Consider the following 21826-nt stretch of genomic DNA (forward strand, 5'->3'; position numbering starts at 1 on the left):
GTGAATGCCCTGGCCTGAGGTGCCGGCATCCCAGATGAGCGCTGGTTGTAGTCCTGGCTACTCCTCTTCATAGCCAGCTCTCTGCTATGGCCTAGGAAAGCAGTGGAAGATGGCCCAAGTCTTTGGGCCCCTGCACCCAAGTAGGAGACCTGGAAGAAGCTCCTGGCTCCTGGCTTCGGACTGGTGCAGCTCCGGCCATTGTGGCCAACTGGGGAGTGAACCATCGGATGGAAGACCCCCTCCCCCTTCTCTGCCCCTCCTCTCTGTGTAACTCTGACTTGTAAATAAATAAATAAATCTTTCTAAAAAAACTCAATGCACTTACATAGGATTTTTTAAATCTTAAGTGAGATGCTTGTAATATTACACATTTTGTCTGTACTCTATAAATATTAAATACTGTTGTTAATACTAAAAAGCTTTAATTAAATAATACATACAAGTATCTTAGGATAGGGCCCAGACCTAAGAAACCACTCAGTATGTGTGAGTATTATCATCCCATGTACTGCTTGTTTTTACCTATGGTCTGTAATCAAAGGGCATGAGAAATATGAAAAGAGAACTTCAAGTAGTTCAGTAGACAGTTTCAGGTCCTCTGAGTGGACTTTGTGTTATTCTTCAATTAACTCCACTGTAGCAATTTTTAGGGTATCATGAAGTATCTGTACTTGTCTTTCTTTTGTGAAGATGTCAGGAATTTAAGATCTTCAACCATCTAAAGTTACCATTACTACACTAAGTTCCTAATATGCCCTATGTCTTTTAATTATTATAATGCCACTGCAAGACAGTTCCTTTCATCCTGTTATACCACTCGGGAATGTGAAAGTGGGAGAGATAAAACAAGTAGCTTAGACAGCAATTTGGAGGTGATTCAGATGATAATAACTTCAAAAAACTAGACTCTACTTTGTGTCTTATGTTTCTGCCCACCACCAGTAAGGCATGTCCCTTACTGAGAATTCCAGCAGTTGATTTTGATACTGTGCCCTTGCTATGGTATAACAAGAAATAAGATATAGGTAGAATCTGTGGATACTATCATGTGCTTGTATTTTCATCAAAGAATGAGCATTGCCGTTCCCCGTTAGCAAGTTCAATTTTGTGGTCTAAGAAGAGGCATGTCACAGGTCAGTCGAAGCTGATGAACTATCCATGGTGGTAAGTGGTAGCTACCTGTTCATGGCCTCCTCTGTCTCCTGTGTCATGATCCCAGGCCATGAATGTAAATAACCCACCTTTAAAGAATCCAAATAACAATGTTCAGGCCAAATTAAGTGCAGTTCACAAAATTTTCAGTAGCTTCCAAATTTACATAAATTACATAGGATACTGAATGTTAATTGATTTGCCAAAAAGTATTACTTGATTAGAAATTTCTTGTGTGACAGATAGAGAAGTATTAGATTTTATCCATAAAATTTGTCATCATGAGTACACACTTATAAACAAATAAAACTGGATTAAGTCTTTTAAAGGCATGTTGTTGTATTCCTCCAAAAAACTGGATTTTAACATCAGTTCTCTTGATTCTCTCATGGTTTGAAATGGCTCCCTTATATTTGATGATGAACTTGTGCTTAGAAGTTATTTTGTACTCTTAGACTCTCAGGTGGTACTATTAATGCTGCATAAAACACCACAAAATACCAGGAGATCAAACCAAGTAGCAATTACCGAAAACATTTTTCTGATACCTCCCCAGATTTTCCTTTGGGGAGTGCTAACTCAGTAAGCGTTCGCTATACATAAACAAAGCACAGGCTATAACTCTGCGAAGAACTTAGAATCTTTTCTAAAGTGTTTTGCTTTGTTTGATATAATAGTCTTTGGGGGAAACTATAATGGACAAAAGCTGAAGATCCAGAGAAAGGAAACCTGATCCACTCGAGAGTGAATAGGGGGCTGCAGAGAGAGTAAAAATTACGCTGGGCTCACTCAAAAAGTGCTGACTTCCTCTGGTAGGTCATCTTATAGGTCCACCTTATACCACATAATAGTGTAATTAAAAAGCGCTGATGCTGGGTGCCAGGAAGAATCTGGCCTCTTCAACCCTTGCTGGAGTAGCAATGAATCTATCTTCAGTGGGAGTCGCTGTGTTGAATCTGTGGCATTGCAATTTTATCAATAGCCCAGGATACAATCAAACCTCATTAACTTGAACCTCACTAATTCTGAATTTACAGGAATTCAGATATGGCTTAAGAATTGATTCTTGCTGAGCTAAAAAGCTCCAGATAATTTCTTCTTTTGTGAATATCAGGGTCTTATTCACAAGACCAATATAGTCGAACTTTGTAGTGGTTGCATCAACAAAGGGCTTGCTATTCAAAACTCTGCTGCAGTGTTTGAATCCTAATTTCCCAAAGAAACTTATTACTATGAGAAGCAGAAGTGTTAAGCAGGCCTAGTTATTTCAAGCACAAAAAGTGGTGTTATTGAAAGAATAGAATGAATATACCACAAGGTAAATTTAGTGTTTGAATTGGGATTCTGGGATTTTGAGTGATTTCTGATTCTACGTTTCTTTATTTTCCAATTTAAAAAAAAGGAGGTATCATTTTATAAAATGTAAAGTCATTGAAAAGAAATTTTAGTAGTTTGATAATAGTGGACATATATGAATATTGCTATATAAGTTTAGTGCTATGAGACACTCCTGCCTAAATTCAAGAAAAATATATATTTCACCTTGGTTTTATAATGAAAAACTGGTTTAATAAATTTGTCTTTCCTTTAGAAATGGTGACCAATAGGATATGCTCAGAGTTGATGAAGTTGACAGTCTTTGGGAATACAATGAATAAAAAAGTACTGTTGATTTCCCCCCCCAAAAAATGATTAGTATATGTTCTCTATCAGGATACCTGTCACCCAATAGCTACTGTTATGTTTGATTCTTCATCCCACTCCCAAAGTAGAAAGCTAAACATATCCCATTTATTTTCCTGAGTCATCTGTAAGGAATGTTGAGAAATGTTCTCTCTCAACTCAGCCTCATAACAGTCACAAAACGTTTTCTTCTGGATTGCTGGTCAGGAGTCAATGGAGAATGTTTCTGGCTGCAAATGTTGATGAGCTAAGTAAGGATCTCAGTAAGAAGAGGTACAAATGACATGCAGTGTATGTAGTATGCCAGCCATTCAAAGGGGAATGTCTGCAGAAAGGGACTCTTCCTTCTCCATAATGGACCACAAAAGGATTAATGTAACCTGCACCAGTGTTTTCGCTCTGTGTGATATGTGCATAGAAGCTGGTCCACATACTATTTGTTACTAGCACAAAAGCTGAAAGTCTCTAGAAACGTGTGTGGCCATTTGCCGTTGTTTGATGCCCATGCCCATAACTGATGGACTTCTCTCAATATCCTGGCTACTGATTGGGTTTAGAGTTGTCTGTCTTGTGTGGTGGGTCATGCATGTTGGGAGCTGTAACACTTTACCACTTATGTTTTGAGAAATATGTATAAGATGTGGTATACATAAAATAGGATGGCATTTGCTGGTATCTGAAAATAGTAGTAGTGAATGCCATCAACCAGCCACATACCAGATTAAAAGCACCATGAAGACATGACATTTAGCTTATTTATTCACAGTGTGTGTCCAACACATAGCACAGTATTGGGAGTGTCTTAGATGCTCAGTGAATCCTGGCTTATTAAAGGAACACGTAAATGATAGTACAGTTTATGATTAAACAGTTTTAGAACCTTTGCTTAGGACCTTCATGAAAATACATATCAACAAACAACAAATGCAAAGCAGGGGCAGGATTGTGGCACAGTGGGTTAAGCCACTGCCTGTGATACTGGCATCCTGCCTGCTCTACTTCCAGTCCAAGTCTCTGGTAATGGTCTGGGAAGAGCAGCAGAAGACGGCCAAAGTATTTGGGCACCTCTTATGCATGAAGGAGGTTGGAGGCCTGGGAGCAGTTCCTGGCTCCTGGCTTCGGCCTGACACAGCCCTGGCCATTATGACCATCTAAGGAGAGAACCAGCAGATGGAAGCTCTCTCTGTCTCTCCCTCTGTCTCAATGCAACTATGACTTTCAAATAAATAAATAAATCCTAAAAAAAAATACAAAGCAAAACAAAAGCCAAGCCAAGAAGCAAATATTTTGATTCAGTTGTTAATGTGAGTCCTGACTTTCGAGAACATGAGTATATACAAAGTTTCTAAGACTATACCAGCAGAATATGAGAAGTGTCTTATCCTTTTTTTTTTTTGTCAGAAAAGTCTTCTCTGAAGTACTTAGCATAGTTTTGTAGAACCTCGTGCTTCTCCAATTGTGGCACATATCACAGCAGAGGCAAGGACTGGTACCTGGAAAAACTTCCCACTCCAGGGTAAGCTCCATGCTGCACATGTCAACCCCTAGCACAATGAATAGGGGCTCAGAAAATTCCAGTTGATTGAGTTAATGATTACTATGTTTTATTGACTGTGATGGATAAGTTCCACCAAGGAAATCAGTTTTTTAAAAGACTTAATTTTTTACTTATTTGAAAGGCAGAGATGCAGAGAGAAAGAGGGAGAAGAAGAGGGAAAGAGAGAGACAGTGTGCTCTTCCATTCACTGGTTCACTCCCCAAATGACTACAAAGGCAAAGGATGGGCCAGGCAGGCAGAAACCAGAAGCCTAGAACCAGGTTTCCCATGTGGGTGGCGAGGGCCAGGCATTTGGTCATTGTCTGCTGTTTACCCAGGCACATTAGTAGGGAGCTGGATGGATAGTGAAGCTGATATTTGAGCTGGTGCTCGTATGGGATGCTGGTATTGCAGGTGCTGAGTTCTGCTGTAGCACAACTACAGCCCCAAGGAACATAATTTTTAAAGGCATTTCATAGATGAAGAAAATGAAATTTGAAGTTGAATAATTTTTCCAAGGTCACTCAATTAATCGTTGACTGAATTGCTTTACAGATGCTTTTTGTTTAACACACGCTATTTCTAACTACTGTCATCAAACTGCTTAATGGTATCCAAATCTTCAGCCCAACAAGTGGCATAATTTGTAGGACTCTAGCTACTCTTCCTACCAAGGAACAAGGTATAAAATTCCTTTCTCCCATAGATGCGGGGCAGACAATCACAAAAGTCACTAGATAAAAATAGCTGAAGGCTTTATTATGATAGCGGACCTTCCCAGGATAAAGCAATGAGCTAGTATCTCACAGCAACCAGGATGAGAATAATACGAAATCCAAAGCAGAGGGTCAGTCAACAGTTATGAATTTAAAAGAAGAGCAACAGCAAACAAAACAATCACACATAACCCTAAAATGAAGGCAATAGCTAACAATTTCTAAATTGAAACCCAAAATAAATATCAGAAACTTGCTCTTATCATGGCTAAGATTTTGTGTATATATTTTCACTTACTCCACTTTTACATATTCTTAGTCTGTGTCAGCTGTTAATTCCTTTGTCTTGCTAGAGTCCCAAGTTGAAACATCTCTTAGAGTATTGTTATAAATAGCCACAAAATCTAACGAACCCCAAGTTAAAATCACAGACCAGTTCTTCGCTATCTTCCTAAGCAGCCACTAGGTACTTGGGTATACTTAATTTTAAATTAGTGAAGTTAAATAAAATACAAAACTTGGGTCCCTTGTCATGCTCGCCACTTTTAGGAGCAGGCATTGTGGTGCAGCAGGTTATACCACTGCCTGCAAAGCTGAGAATCCATATGGGTTCTGCTTGGAGTCTTGGCTGCCCCCGTTCTGATCCAACACCCTGCCAAAGTACCTGGAAAAGCAGCACCTGCCACCCACACGGGAGACCCAGATGGAGTTCCAGGATTCTGGCTTTGATCTGGAAGACCCAACTGTTTCAGCAATTTGGGGAGTAAACCATGGGAAGATTCATTCTCTCTCTCTCTCTCTCTCTCTCTCTCTCTCTCTCCACCCCTTCTCTCTCCATCCTCTCTCTCTATAACTCTGCCTTTAAAATAACTAAGTAATCTTTAAAAATATAATAACCTTTTTTTTTAAAGCGAGACCATATCCTATTGTGTTGAATGGCATCCACAATTTGGACAGGATCTATACATTGAACAGATGGAAACAGAAGGTTTCCCTCATTGTAGAAGATTCTTCACTAAACAACACTCCTCTAGATGCATTTGACTCATAGGTGCAAAGTGAGTAAGGAGTGTTCTTTATACAATGTTTTCTGTCTGAGGCTTATGGCATAATGATGCGCTAAAGGACACTTCTGTTCAAGACTGCTGTCTTGGCGTATGTGTCTACAGTATTCCCCTTTATGGAGATGCTCCAATGTGATCAAGGATTTATGGCCACCCTAATTGCCTCATTGCACACTACTCATGATATCATATCCTTCCTTTCAAGTCATGGAGTGTGTGTTATTCTCTTTCCCATTTCTATGCTTCTCCTTCCCAATATGTGAGCTGAAGAGAGAGTAAATATTTTATAACTTTGAGGTTGATCTTGAGTAAAGACATTTCAAAAATTTTGCAGAAAAATAGAATTAAAAGGTGATTTTATATTGGTACAAGAAAAACCTGAAATTGATGCACATGAGGGGTCTTCACAAAGTTCATGGAACATGCATTTTAGCAGTAAGCTGTTTGTGGATACCTTTTATTTTTAATTACAAGAATTCTGGTTTTTTTTCGTGAGTGGTTAATTTTTACCTTTCTCTCTCCTTATGTCTTGTGATTCTCCATGTGTATAAGACATTCCTAAAAGGCAAACTTTTACATCCTAGGCTTAGTGGTTTTACATCCTAGTTCTTAGTAGAGTGTCTGTTGTATAGCATGACACTTTACAGACACTCAAAAGCAAATGATTTCTGAGGAACATTCCAAGGAACATAATCTACCTCCGTCTGTCGCAGTTCATGTAGGGAGCACATGTTCCTTACTGGTGGCCACTCGACAGATTCTTATGGCCCAGTGACTCTGAGTCAGAAAGGGTGTGTTGCCTTTGACAGATGGTGAGTGACCAGGCTGTTGTTGCTGTCTAGCCCTTCTGGGTTCCAGTCATTCCTCCAACACACGAGAAATCCTGTAAGGCCCTCAGATCCTTCCACAAGTTGCATTTTTGTTTAAAATGCGTAGAATCTCTTTCTGTTATTTGGACGCAGGAACCTAAATAGCACAGCAACCTTGAAGGGAACTTTGAACTTGCAAACTCTCAGTGACACTGGCTGTGCGCATTTTTGTTGCAATTTGCTCAACTGCCGAAACTTATGGAGACATCAGATTAAGCCCACTCCAGATGCACATAATAACATCTATGTAATCATATGTTCCTCCACGAATTCAGATTGCAGGGTTGAGATTACAGTTTCCCACTTGAGAAGATTCCTCTTCAGTTATTATCACAGTCTCTCCAGATGTTTATTAAACATACATTCCCTTTATAATCTACTTCCAACTGCAAGCCAGCTTCTGCCTTTGCTGATGCTCAGCTGTATTATTATGTGGGTCACGGTCAACTTTCCACATTTTCGCTATCTAATTATTGTTTATGGTTTTACTTTGGAGTCTGTGCTTCAATTACCTTCTCTGTATTGAACAAACATACTAAATTTCCCTCTATTTATTATATCTTCCATAAATTGTATTGCCCATCTAGGATAATGGCTATATCTTGCACATTTGTAACATTTCAAATAGCCTAAATTCCTTGATAGCTTAAGTGTAGGGTGTGCAAGTATGGGATTTTAATGCTGTATATTGGGAAAATGATATACTTCTTGAGTTCTAGCTACAGGTTCTTATATTAAAGTTAATTCCCCCCTTGGAAGAGACTGCCACACAGCCATGACAGTATCATTGAAAAGTCTACAAAATACAGGCATCCTCTCAGTTTAAAACTCCTAAACATTTCCATTTTAGGGTAAAATCAAACCACAAAGGAAGCCAGATTTGCAAAGAGAAATCTCACTGGTGCCTGGGCAGGGGATCATTTCTTCTGCTGAAGGAACAGGGAACTATGGTTGCAGAGACTGAGGCTATCATATTGTCCTCTCTGTTCTTCAGAAGCATGAAAGCAGATCTGTAACTGCCAGGAAGTCCCTGGGCTGCCTATTATAAACTGTAATCAGTTGGAACTGATTACTCAACTCTGGTCATTTTCATCTACAAACAAATTCACAAGTTTTTCCAGACAAATATGGATGGGCTGGCAAATTTAAATTTCAAATGAAAAAATATCTTCCTGTAATGAGTTCACATACCTTTTATTTAGACTTCCAAATGCCAGCATAATGTGATTAGTTTTGATGTTGTTTCTTTCCACCCCTTATGAGAAATCACATCATCAATCATATTATCAAAATTAGATATAGAGAAGCCCTACCATGTCACCAGGACCCTCCCCAGTGCCAGTACAGACTTGTTTTAGTCAGTATGCCGCACTTTTTAATATTTTCTTCAATCTAATATTAAATGTCCCCTGTGATCAAGATTCTAACATTTCCATTGTAATGATACAAATATAAAGAATGAGGGGTGGTTTTCTAAAGAGGATGAATCCATGTTTATCCTCTCTGGTTTTTCAATAAAGAAAATGCGTGGTGAATCCATAGGAAATAAAGATTAATCCAATATATCATGATCAATAATTTCAATTGCTCATATTTATCTCTAATATTTGCATAGAAAATTCACATATATTATACAAATGACACATATCATTAAAGTATTAATGAACATTTTTAGCAAAAATCTATTAAGTACCCTTTCTGAACCTTCAGTTTGTAACATGCACACATACAAGTACACACAATTGAATCAATAAGAGGAGTCACTGTGCACCTGCTTCCCATGAGGATCTCTGTCCTTAATGTGTTGTACTATGAGAATTAACGGTATAACTAGTACTCAAACAGTACTTTATACTTTGTGTGTCTGTGTGGATGCAAACTGTTGAAATCTTTACTTAGCATATACTGAGTTGATCTTCTGTATATAAAGATAATTGAAAATGACACTTGATGAAGAATGGGATGAGAGAGGGAGTGGGAGATGAGATGGTCGCAGGTGGAAGGGAGGTTATGGGTGAGGGAAAGCCGCTGTAATCCAAAAGTCGTACTTTGGAAATTTATATTTATTAAAAGTTAAAAACAAGTACACACAAAAAGAGCTTTAAAAAGTTCATAGAAATGCATATTGTGAAAAATTAGGCATGATTTTCAAACAAGTTTGCACCAAAATAAGCTTATCTTTTAACTTCCTTTGTAACAAAATTTTTGAATTTCTCTTGTGTAAGTGTGTGTATTTTCTTATGCTTTCAAAATCAGTTTATTAAGAATAGATCAAACAGTTTTAATTTGGTGATGTATGGTGTTCAGATAGTTGATTTTTTTCCATTCTGTTTTCAGACTTGCTCTGTCAATGTTTTCTCTCACATCCTTTCAGAAAAATCTGTATAAATTTTGATTATAAAATTTCAGTCAAGATTTTAATTTAGAATTCAAATATAGGAGTTGTAGATACTGGACCCAAACTCTTTTGACTTGAATCACAGATACACTGCCCACTTTTTTTTTTTTTTTTTTTTGGTCTCTTAACTTAGTCACTCAGACTCAAAAAGTTCCATTTCCTCAGGAATCACCTGGAAATGATAAAGTAAATATGTCACTCTTAGCATTTCTACAGTTGGATCATTTAGGGTATTGCCTAGCATAGAGTAACAAAACTACAAATATTAGCTACTGGTCCAATTGTTAATATCTTTTTCATAATAATCATTTCATCACCTCCATCATTTCATATTTAACCCCTTGCTCAAAGAGAGCTAGAGCAGGGAAAGGCCATTGTTTTTCTTCTTCATCCTGTTCTAGCACTTGTTTTCAAAGCCTCTAATGCCGCATGATGAAAAGAGGGATAGGTGGGTCAGAAACCACCTCTGTAGACTTGAGAGTTACAAGAAAATATCTCTGCTCTCACTCTGCTCAGTCTATTACATTCACTGTGACTGGTACCTACCAGCGGATTGGATTCCACGTGGGAAATGGTATAGTTTTGCTACATCTATGATCAGCATTATCTAACACATGCTGTTATTGTTGAACTACTTAGGTAGGATAGTCTTATGTTTCTTTAGTTCTTTCCATAAGTCTATACCCTACACATACACTCTTGGTTTTGAGTACATGGTCAGTCTAGTATACCTGTTTTAACCATAAAGTATTGGACTCTTTGGAACCAGGAATAGCTGATTTCCTAGTCAATGCCTTTAAGGGCTGCAGGATACTGGGATGAGATGAGAAGTTGCTCCATGTCCTTGCTGGGTAACTACCTTGTGAGCTCTTTTGTACTGTCATCAAAAGCAAGTGTCTTCTCTTCACACTGGACCCCAGGCTCTTTGAACACGCATGTCACTCATCTTCCGAAAATGCCAATCATTCTCTCCCAACAACTCTTTTGCTTCTATATTGATTGATTGTGTAGTCCATCAATCATTTAGCTGGGAACAGATGCAGGTTTTTCTTCCTTTCCGACACTGCTGATCTTTAAGGGGAATTTCTTCCTAACATTATGACTTAGTTTTGTAAAGGAGTGCGGAACACCTCCTTTCTAATCATAAACACTGCATTCTGCAGTACGTTAGTTGTTCTCAATTTTGTCTTCTTAGTCTTATTTTTTTAACCAGAGAAGAGATTGTGGAACATTCTGTTTTGGGCAGCTGGGAGTAGTGCCAGTTCTGCTGCCTTAACATAAGATTTGGCAGGAATTGTCAGAGATGTTGGAAGTTTTCTTTAGAACGTGGGGAATTCAGTACCAATTTATTTTCAGCTTTGGTCCTTAAGCACTAAATCAAGGCAAAAGGAAATATTCTACTCAACTTTGTGTTATATGTTTGTGTATGGCATGTGAATTTAGTATGCAATCACTGAGCATGTATATTTTGCTTTTACAGATTAATATTAACATTTTAAAGACTTCTACTTGCTCACATTTTAGTAGACTCTACATATATTTCATGTTTAATCACAAAACAGTTTGTAAGGTCAGGGTTATTATTGCTTTCTATTATATGGGGAAGAGAAACCTGAACTGAAGAAGTTAGTAATTGGTTCTTAATACCATGATCAATTAATAATCAGGAATGTTAAAAACAGAGACTTAGGGTATCTCCCTGAAGTTCACATGTAGTATAACACTTCCACATGTAGTTAAAAAATTAACAGGAATTTTGTATGATGATAAATTCTAAAAATCTAAAGCTAATGTATCAAAACTGGTATTTGTATTTTGGGAATCAGTTAAAGGAATCGAGTCAATAAATAAAATCTAGGTCCAAATTCTGCTAAGTTTCTCAGTGGCTTCCAGGAAGCTCCATGTCAGCTGCTGCTTAAGACATGAAAACTGAAAATGAAGGATGTTTGTTCTCAGACACCATCATCAGTATAAAAAACCAACACAAGACCCAATCCTGTCTTCTCTCCAAATGGTAGCTATGAAGGAATCTTCTGCCTAATCCATGTTATCAAACCAACTATATTGGGAGACACAAAGAGGGGGAAATTTTCCATTTGGTACAGCAGGAAAACTGTCAAGAAATGCATTGGGGTATGAGAATTGAGGGACTTTTTCTCAGTTTTAGAGAATGTGAGCGTTTTATGAATATATAAATGCATCCATAGTTTTATCAATATAAATACTACATATTACCCATTGAAAATTTAACAGGAACTGTATAGCTTTATAAATCTTATGACCTTCCAGAAACCATAATCACTTATAAAATAAATAAATTCATGAGTGAGTTTTAGGTAAGCAATCAAACAACTAATTATCGTGTGTGTATAACTGAATTCTAAAGAGATGACCACAATCAAGCTGAGGGCCCACCAATTGCTTGAGTGTTGTCATCAAGGTAAGAATTCATTTTGCAGGCTGGCGCCGCTGCTCACTAGGCTAATCCTCCGCCTTGCGGTGGCAGCACACCGGGTTCTAGTCCCGGTCGGGGCACTGGATTCTGTCCCGGTTGCCCCTCTTCCAGGTCAGCTCTCTGCTGTGGCCAGGTAGTGCAGTGGAGGATGGCCCGAGTACTTGGGTCCTGCACCTCATGGGAGACCAGGAGAAGCACCTGGCTCCTGCCACCGGATCAGCGCGGTGCGCCGGCCGCAGTGCACTGGCCGCGGAGGCCATTGGAGGGTGAACCAACAGCAAAAGGAAGACCTTTCTCTCTGTCTCTCTCTCTCACTGTGCACTTTGCCTGTCAAAAATAAAAATTAAAAAAAAAATTCATTTTATTTCTCATGTACTGCACTTGCTAGAAATGCTGATGTGTTGGAATATAAAACGTGCCCAACTAGGCATGTAACTGTCAGCTTTGCCCAATGTAGTATAGGCACATCATCCTCCAAACAGAACATTTAAACAGTAGACTCACATCCCAAAGATACTGTTAAAATAGAATTTATAGAAGAAGAGGGTACAGAAGGGTATTCAAAGTCCAGACTACTAGATGAAGGGCATCTCAAAGTGATATGAAGAATAGAAATAATATATATAATGCATGTAGTATAGAGTAGTTCCTTAAAACATGATGGCTATATTATCATCTCACTCATATTTCATCTTGCATTATACAACCTAAGTGACATAAACATACATTCACATTTTAAAAGATGTAATTACAGAAATCAATAAAATGGAATAGTCAACAATACCAGGAGTAATAATGGTGTCAATATTAAGAAAAAAGTGTTGTTTATTTCTGTTTAACGTAAACCAGGAACCATCAGTGTAAGCAGTGCTGCTTTTTTCCACTCTACCATACGCCTCTGTACCATTAGGTAACTTGCTGTAAATCATGAGCAGTAGGGTTGGATTTAAAGACTGAGATGCGTCTACAGCTCTAATTTCATGATTTTTCTGCTGCCACTCAGCCTCCAGAAAGTGGATTATCAAAGAAATAATGTGACGTAAAGGAATATGTAGGGATTAGAGGGAGAAAAATCTATTCACACGTCATTATTTAGTGCCACTCCCCCACCTCCCTTTTTCTCCCTCTCTCCCTTGTTCTCTCTCTCTCTCTCTCTCTCTCTCTCTGTCCCCTCCCTCCCTCTCTTGTTGAGGGCAAGCCTAGAGGGAGGTGGCTACATTTTCCCCTTCTTGAAATTTCTCCAGCCAACATCAACTCCAACAACCTCTCTATTAAGAGTCACTTACGCCTGTTGTGTATATATCACAACAGTTTTGCCAGTAACTTACGTGACTTTCCTCTTAAACCAATTAATCAGTTAATTTAATGTTGTTGCTATAAAGACTGTGGATGATCTCTTTGGGTAGTAGAAAGGGTATTGTTTTGTTCTTTCTCACCACATGGGTTGAAACAAGTTATCACAGACAGGAAGATGATTAGATAATTAAGTATCTGGTATAACTGGGATCATTACAGCTTCCTAACTTGCTTGCACTCTTGGGATTTACCTATAGTTTCAAAGGAAGAGGTAGGGGACAGAAGTGTGGAGACACTGGAAGATTCTGCTGCATTTTCATAGTACGTACTCTGCAACTACAGCTCAAGTGAGTGTGTAAATCAATGGATGTTCCCTCTTATCCTTCTGCTGATCTTTTCATAGTAAGCATTATTTCTTGGTTGCTTTTCTTTCTCTTTATCTGACAGTGAGCACCTATACATATGAAAATGTCGTATGTTACAGCCATGATTTCTACTATTAAGGGTGATTCTTGTCACAGAGTACTGTTTGATACTGTTTGATAATTGCTGCATAGACATAGAATTACTCTATGACCAAATTAAGTGTTTCCTCCCTCTCTTCTATTCTGGGTCGGTAATCCTCCTCAATTCTTGACTTAGCTCACCAATAGTAGACCTAAACCCAGTGCCAGTGCTTGCCTATGGACCTCCATGGCTGAGAGTTTCATAAGTGCAGAATTTCTATAGGCCTCCCAACAAGCTTCCCTTCATAGTTTCACTGAAGTTGCACGTGGCACGTGGCTTGTGAGATTCTGGTGACTGATTCTTATTCTTATGTTCTAACTTCTGTATAGAACTTCACTTTGCTATGTTGTTGCAAAATCATCGGAAGTTTATTTCCTTTTCCCATTACTCTTATAATGTTTCTGTTTTCCAAACTAAACAGTTTTTGATAATTTACAGCACAGAAAGTAGGGCTTTGCCATAAGAAATGTAAAACACATGATGGTAGCTTTGGAACTACAAAATGGGAAGAGGCAGAAATGGTGATTGAGTTGTTACAGAAAACTGGAAAATGGTATTCTGAATTATGTAATTATGAAAAAAATTATAACGTGCTTCCTATGGTAATGTTGAGATAGAAAGGAATTTTGAATTTCAGCTCCTTTGCAGGATGTTGAAAGTGGCAGCTTGCTCTCACTAGGTTATGATTAGGTGCTATAAGAAAGAGGTAAGCTAAAGAAAGATCTGGAGAGTTTTCAGGCAGAATCAGAACTCTCTGTGCTAGGAAATAAAGCTGTTTCTCATCATCAGTCTCTTTCACAGGAAAAGGGTTCTCAAAGTGAAATACAGCCTGGAGTCAGAGATAAAATTAAGGCAATAGCTGTAAGAGGGAATTGAACATTGCTTAGTACCAACTCTCAGATCAACAAAAGGGCTTCTAGGAATCTCACAGGCATGGTCCCACAGAAATCTCATTCCATAATAATGATAAGTCTAGAGAAAGTTAGGCATATCTGTAGAAACAGTGTGGCCATGACTTTGGAGTTCATGTGCACTCAAATCAGAGGCCTGCAAAAGCCAAAAACTGGGGCCAGCACCATGGCACAGCAGGTTAAGCCAGTGGCTGTGATGCTGGAATCCCATATGAGACCCAGTGGAGTTCTGAATTCTCCACTTGAGATCCAGCTCCCTGATAATGTGCCATGTGCCTGATAAAGTAGCAGAAGATGGCCCAAATTCTTGGACCATTGCACTCACATGGGAGAGCCAGATGGAGTTCCAGGTTCCTGGTTTTGGCCTGGACATTGCAATCATTTCAGGGGTGAAGCAGCAAATGAGAGATTACACCTTCCCTCCCTCGCCCACTCCTTCCCCCCTCCCTGCCTCTCTCTTTCCCCCGCTCCGTCTCATAAATAAATAAATCCTTTGAAAAGGCCAAAAATTTTAAGGGAATTGTAATAGCAAAAGCACCTCCAGTTGAGCTTAAAGAAAGTGAGACTATGGGGAAACTCCTGTATTCTGAACTTACTACATGCAGGAAGGGGGAGGAGAAAATTTTAAAAATGAATTATTTCCCAATACTCTTGCAGAAATGACCAGTGGAAAAGGAAGGCTATTCAATAGCAGAATATAAGAGGAGGTGGGGGAGAGAGAGAGGGGGGGTCAATATATATGTATAGTGTTTCTCTTCTGTCATGGAAGCTCCATGAAAGGAACAGTTTTTTACATTTTGTTCAAATCTGTACCCACAAACCTAGAGCAATGTCTGACTCATAGAAGATACTTAGTTATAGAGGGCAGATTAAATTTATTAATGAAAATGATGAAGTCAGAAATTTGGGGTTGAGGCCAATCATCTCATATTTTTAAAGAATTATTTATTTTATTTTGAAATAGTTACAAAGAGAGATTGAAAGAGAGAAAAATCTTTGATTTGCTAGTTCCTTCTCTGGATGGCTACAATGTTCAGTGCTGGGCCATGCCAGCAAGGAGCCAGGAAATCCATCCTGGTTTCCTGGGTGGGGGCAGGGGTCCAAGCACTTGGGTCCTCTTGCATTGCTTCTCCTAGACTATTAGCAGGGATTTGAATCAGAAAGTGAGGCAGCCAGGAATTGAACGGATACCCAAAGGGGATACAGGTCATGCAGGCAATGGCTTTACCCACTACGCCACAATGCCACTCCAAACCATCTCATTTTATACAGGAAACTGCGGCCCCCCAAAATAGGATAGCCATCTGAAGTCCCACAGTTCAGGTAGCATCCCTACTGACTCCTGTGTGCTTTTTCCTTCAGCTACAGACTTAGTAAATAATTTGGATTATGGAAATATCCTATATTCAGAAATATTCACTGGCTGTCATTTATGTGCAAAATTAACACTTTATAGGATGGCATAGACAGCCCTTCATACTCTGGCCTGAACTACTTTATAAAATGTTCATAAGGTACTTTTTGTGCTGCATTCATAACATCCTGTATGAGGGTATTTCAAAAAGTTCTTGGAATTAAAATGTAAGCCAATTTTAGTGCAGAAAACACTGCTATCCATGCATTCAAGGATTCTTCAAAAAGTTCATGAAAGATGTATATATGAAAAAGCTAAGCATGGATTTCAAAGTTCTTTTGCACAAAATTAGCTTACTCTTAATTCCGTTTTGGAGGGACAGGCATCAGGTGCAGAGGCTAAGATGTTGCTTGAGTTGCCCACATCCTCTATCAAAGTGCCTGAATTTGAGTCCTTGCTCTGCTTCCAGTTTCAGCTCCCTACTTACACACATCCCAAGAGGCAACAGGTGATGGTTCAAGTACCAAGGTCCCTGCCAGCCACATTGGAGACCTGGACAGAGTTCCCAGCTCCTAGCCTTGGCCTGTCTCAGCCCCATCTATTGTGTGCATTTGAAGAGTGAACCAGCAGATGGAATGTCATTATCTCCTTTCCTGTCCTCCCCTCCCATCCCCTCAACTCCTCTCTAACCTACTTTGCTACAATTAAAGGAACAATATGGGAAATAAAAGTATACCTAAAAAAGTTTGTGGAAAATGAAATCATATTTTTAAAATAAAAGTATACCTAAAAAAGTTTGTGGAAAATGAAATCATATTCCACAAACTTTTTTAGGTATACTTATATTTCCCATATTGTCCCTTTAATTGTAGCAAAGTAGGTGACTATCCACATAAGTTCACATTTCTCCTTCTATTGTTGATAGTTTTCATTACCAAGAATTTTCTCAGAAAAAGCCCTCATCTCCCAGTCCATTTGCATTAAGGTAAAACACTGAGATCAGCTCCCAAATGGCATGCAGGCAACAGTGTGTGGTATCTCTTCTTGGCCAAGCCTGCTAAGGAACAGATTTGCCTTCTCCAGGCTTTGAGCTGCTGGAATTAGGTGACTTAAAGTTCTACAAATGTTTTCGTCCCAACTTGAAAGAACCCTTTAATCTTAGAACCATCAAGTTAAGGTCAATTGACTGCTGATTTGGAAAAACTTTGTGTGTGAGAAATTAATTTCCATTTTGTTAACCTATCAAAAATGTAGAATATGTTGGCTATAGTTTTAGGCATCACCTTGCTAATAGATTGTTCTATCTGTGCAATCTATCTTGCATTTTTTTTTCAACTGTAAATATCCATCGTTCAAAGATGAGCATAAATGCCACCTTTTCCACTTCTCCTGAATCCTACGGTGTCAGTTAATATCTGCCTCCACTGCAATTCCCGGTTTTTTTCTTTTGTTATAATTAATTCTGTCCACCACTAAATGATGAGTTTCCATGGGCAGAAACTCTATCTTAATCAATTTATACCCTCCAGAACTGTCAAACACAGTATCTCACAAACAGTAGGTGCTCAATAAGTGTCTGTTGCATTAAACTGAATGAAACCTAATTCATGTATCTGAATGATTAATATGTTTCTTTCACCTGAGAGCTTAGCCCTGGTATGAAAAGAATAAATCTATTACTTCAGTCTGACTCTTTAACTTGGCAGATTAGAGCAAAATAACAACATGTCTTGGATAAAATGAAAATGCATTGTTTTACATAAGATATAGCAATTTTGAGAAATACATTGATTTAGTGTACTCAGACCAGTGAAAAATCTGTTGGTTTAAGCTAACTGCCATTAGTTTCAATTAAAATGTATTGATTTGGGTAAATGTTGGTTAGGATAAATGTGGCCTGACTGTGGGTGGGGGGAACCACTTGAATAGGCCTGCTTTGGAGCAAAGAGAGGGAGTGCTTAGGGTATGGTGGTAAGAGAGTGAATGTGTCAGAGCAGCAAGCAGGCAGAGTTTTTCTCTGGTTCTCTGCACCCTGCTGCACTGGAAGAAGACAGGCAAGGGTGGCCAATTAGTGGGTCACTGTCCTTTGATTTTATATTAACTGTAATCTATAAGTGAGTAAAAGTTCATTGAAAGGAAAGTTTGCTTAAATTAAATTGCTTCTGTGAAAGGCCCAAACAAGTCAATTCTGTTAATTTATTTAAAAGGTGAAATAATTCAGTTATCTGGGTTCATAATGACAGAACAACTGGGTTTGATTGGAAAAAAATCTATTTTTTATTTTTTGACAAATTCTGTTTATGCTTCTATTATGTTGAACAGTAAGATAAGGCCATTTTTATGGATGATCATAAGCAGTGGGACATTGATAATTTCATATGATTTGACCCAATATATATGGCCTAGGGTCATTATAGAGAGAAATAGATTCTCCTCTGGCCTCATTTACATTTTTAATTATGTTTTTTTTTCTGGTCTTTGAAGGCAGGAAACACACATGCACACACAAATACACATTTTATCCTCCTTGTCCCCTTTTTCTTGTCTAATGTCTCCCCATTTCAATGCCAAAGAGGTAAGGACCTGGAACATAATGGGTACTCCATGGATACTTGGGAAAAAAGAGAAACAATGCAGGCAGAAAGTGATTAAGTGATGTCCTAAAAGACTAGAACAACAGGAACAGAAAATAATGGAGAATTGCTACTTATTTATTGCAACCATTTAAGCATTTTCTCATAGGAGAAATGAATATACTCTCTTCCTATGAGTTTTTAATTATTGGAAAGAACCAGATGTCTTGGCAATGAATACTGTGTAAAATATACATAAATTAAGCAAGTATATGACAAGGAAGTCTCATTGTTAAAGACACAGAGAAAGAGCTGTCAATGAAAACTGGGGAAAGTGGTGACGACAATAACATATCTGGGTAATGCAGTAAGACGTAGGAGAATGGCAGCTGCAAAAATCTATATATGGATTATCTATCAGGCAAAGATCATTCAGAGGGAACAGTCAGAGAATATCCAAACATCTGAAATACAATTCCTGCAAGTGAAGATGGAGCTATTTCAAGAGATATATAAGAAAAGAAAAAAAGCAAAGGCAAGTATGTCAGAATGTGCCATTTCTTACCTTTATCTTCTATTGCTACTGAGAAGGAATACAGTTATTTCTCAGTTTGTTTATGTATTTTTCTTTTTCTTTTTTAGTTGTAGAGACTTATCTTACAGGCAAATCTTTGAAACCCAGAAAAAAATGTTATCCCAATTGATTGTAAATGTCAAAATAGTTCATCATTCACAAAGGTTATCTGCATAGTCACGAGACAACAACCCCCCATCTCCCCGTACCCTCTGTCTTCAGAACCTTGATAAGACTTGGGTTGTACCATCTTAAATTCTGGCCAGACATCTCTTAATAAAAATAGCTATGTTGTGGGAATTTAAATCAGCAGAATTGATTGAATTTTTATTTTGGGTTCTATTGTTAATTTCTAGGTAACATTAGACAAACCAGTGAAATGGCCTGAAAATAGAGATAATAAAAATAATTCATTTGTCACCTAGTTATTGTGAAACTAAATAAAATAATGTTAAGTGTACACAATAAATAATTTTAAAAATCATTTAATGCCTATAATTAGTAGATTGTATAAAGGCAATTTCAAATACTTTATCTAATTTAATTGTATGAGTGAGATACACATTAACCATGTGACACAGACATTATCTTCAGTGTTAAAGAAATAAAGCCTCATCTGTCAGCAGTTAAGCAATTTGTTCAAAGGTAAGATAGGCACTCTGCAAATATTTTATGAATCAATTGATTAAGTATTCCCTAGCCCTCTCCTTTGACATTCCTCATATTTAATTATTAACATAAAGTAGAATATTGAATAGTGTATATATATATATATATATGAGGGAAGCTATGCTAAATAGAAAAATCTGAATTATGAAATATTTGGTGAATATGAATTCACCTAAAATTTCTTCTACTTTTGAATTTTACACATTTGGTTAATTTCATCCTACAAGTTATAAGGATTGAAATCAAATTTAGTTTTTATTATTTGAATTATTATCTAAGAATGCTTGACATGAATTCATTCAGTCAACACACATGTAAAGGTCACTGTGATAAGTAGTAGAAATTCAGTGGTGAACAAAATTTAATAGACTCTTCCTTCAGAGGATTTCTTGAATAGTAAAAAAAGATATACATTACTTAATTCATTATAGAACACTTATCAACTCACCACTGTAGTTATGCATGACCCTGCTGAGAAAGCCTGTAAAAGGGGCGTTTACCCAGGTGGGAGACAAGGAAAATGAACGGTGATGTGAGAAGCTGTAGAGAACATGTTTGTACAGGGCACAAGAATTGGCATGGAAAAGCCATCTCCAGCAGGAGAGAGAAAGCTAGAGAGTGAGGAATAAAATGCTGTAAATTTAGGTGGTTGGCAAAGAACACCCAACACTTTCTCAGATGAGCACAGAACCAATTTAGAGATGCAGAGGTGGTAGAGATGGAGATCAAAATATGAGCTTCTGCACTCATACTCCTTACTTTGTTGGATGGATGGCTTAAGTCTAGGACAACTGGGTTTTCAAATACTAACATTCCTGCCTTCATCCCACTATAAACCTCAAAGTATTCCACATGAGTCAAATTCAACACATGTACTCATGGTGGAGGTGAAAAAAAGAGACAAGGAGAAAGAAGGAAGATCCCCAGTGTTAACCTTTCGTAAAATGAACTCATCCAGCTAGCAGTCAGTCAGTCAATGACTGCTATCCATTCACTTGCAGGATGACAGGAGATGGTGTAAAAGGCTAGGCTTGTAACTCAAAGTGGGGGAGGCAGAAGTAGTATGGGATCAGTAGCCTTCCCTCCCAAAAGCCAAAACAAAAGTGGATCTAGATAAAGGACAAAGATGCCAGCAGGGTTAGGCCACAATAAAGCAGACCTCTTTGGTGACTGGGAAGAAGTCTATCTTTATCTTATGAATTATAGAAGATGGGGAGAAAAGGATTTAAGAGATATAGGTTGGGATGACCTTTTGATGACCTATATCTGGCTCTTTTGATGAAGACAGATTGGAAAAGGAAAAATGGTAATTTATTGTGATAGTTGTAAGTAAATGAAAATGTAGGTTCTTCGATTTAGTGAGATTGGAAAGTTGAAAGAGAGCTAGATTTCAGAAGGAAAGATTACAGGTTAGTGTTTGAACCTATTGAATGCAAGATGTCCTTGGAAATGGCCAAATATATGCCTCCTTATTAATACTCCAAAATCAAGTTATACTTTAAAAATTATTTTGTTTATTTGAAAGGCAGAGTGGCAGACTCAAAGAGGTAGAATGAGATCTTTCATCAGCTAGCTTGTTCTCCAAACAGCCACAATGCCTGGGATTGGGCCAGTATGAGGCCAGGAACCTAAACTCTGGGACCTGAGTACTTGGGCCATCTTTTGCCGCCTTTACAGCCACATTATTATCAGGGAGTTGGATTCTAAGTGGAGTAGCTGGGACTAAAACTGGCATTCTGACATGGGATGCCATGTCAGAATGGGTATCTCAGGCACCAGCTTAATTCAGCATGTGCGATGCTAGCCCCAATTCATACGTTTGACTTATCTCAGCTACCTTGTTTATACTACCCAATACCATAGAAAACCATTCTTTCTAGATCTTCCTGCCAAATCATCATGACACATTTCATAATAGTATAATATAATATATAGTGACTATAAATATATATGGCTTTATGATGGCAATAAGTTCTTAAATCACCCAGTCTTTGCAGAGTTTCTTTAACCTTTGAAAGGTGACTGTTTTGTCTTTTTTATTTATACATCATGGTCTAATATTTAATTG

At 38.0% G+C, this 21826-nt stretch overlaps 1 long non-coding RNA gene across 21 annotated transcripts in view; it reads left to right on the top strand.

The window, feature by feature from the left end:
• LOC149127696 (uncharacterized) overlaps positions 1-21826 on the top strand; it is a 190314-nt gene that overhangs the window by 108790 nt on the left and 59698 nt on the right. The gene's annotated exons all lie outside the window — the stretch shown is intronic.

This window comes from Oryctolagus cuniculus, chromosome 2, assembly GCF_051225735.1.
Source record: "Oryctolagus cuniculus isolate XC-2025 breed Fujian yellow rabbit chromosome 2, ASM5122573v1, whole genome shotgun sequence".
Taxonomy (NCBI): domain Eukaryota; kingdom Metazoa; phylum Chordata; class Mammalia; order Lagomorpha; family Leporidae; genus Oryctolagus; species Oryctolagus cuniculus.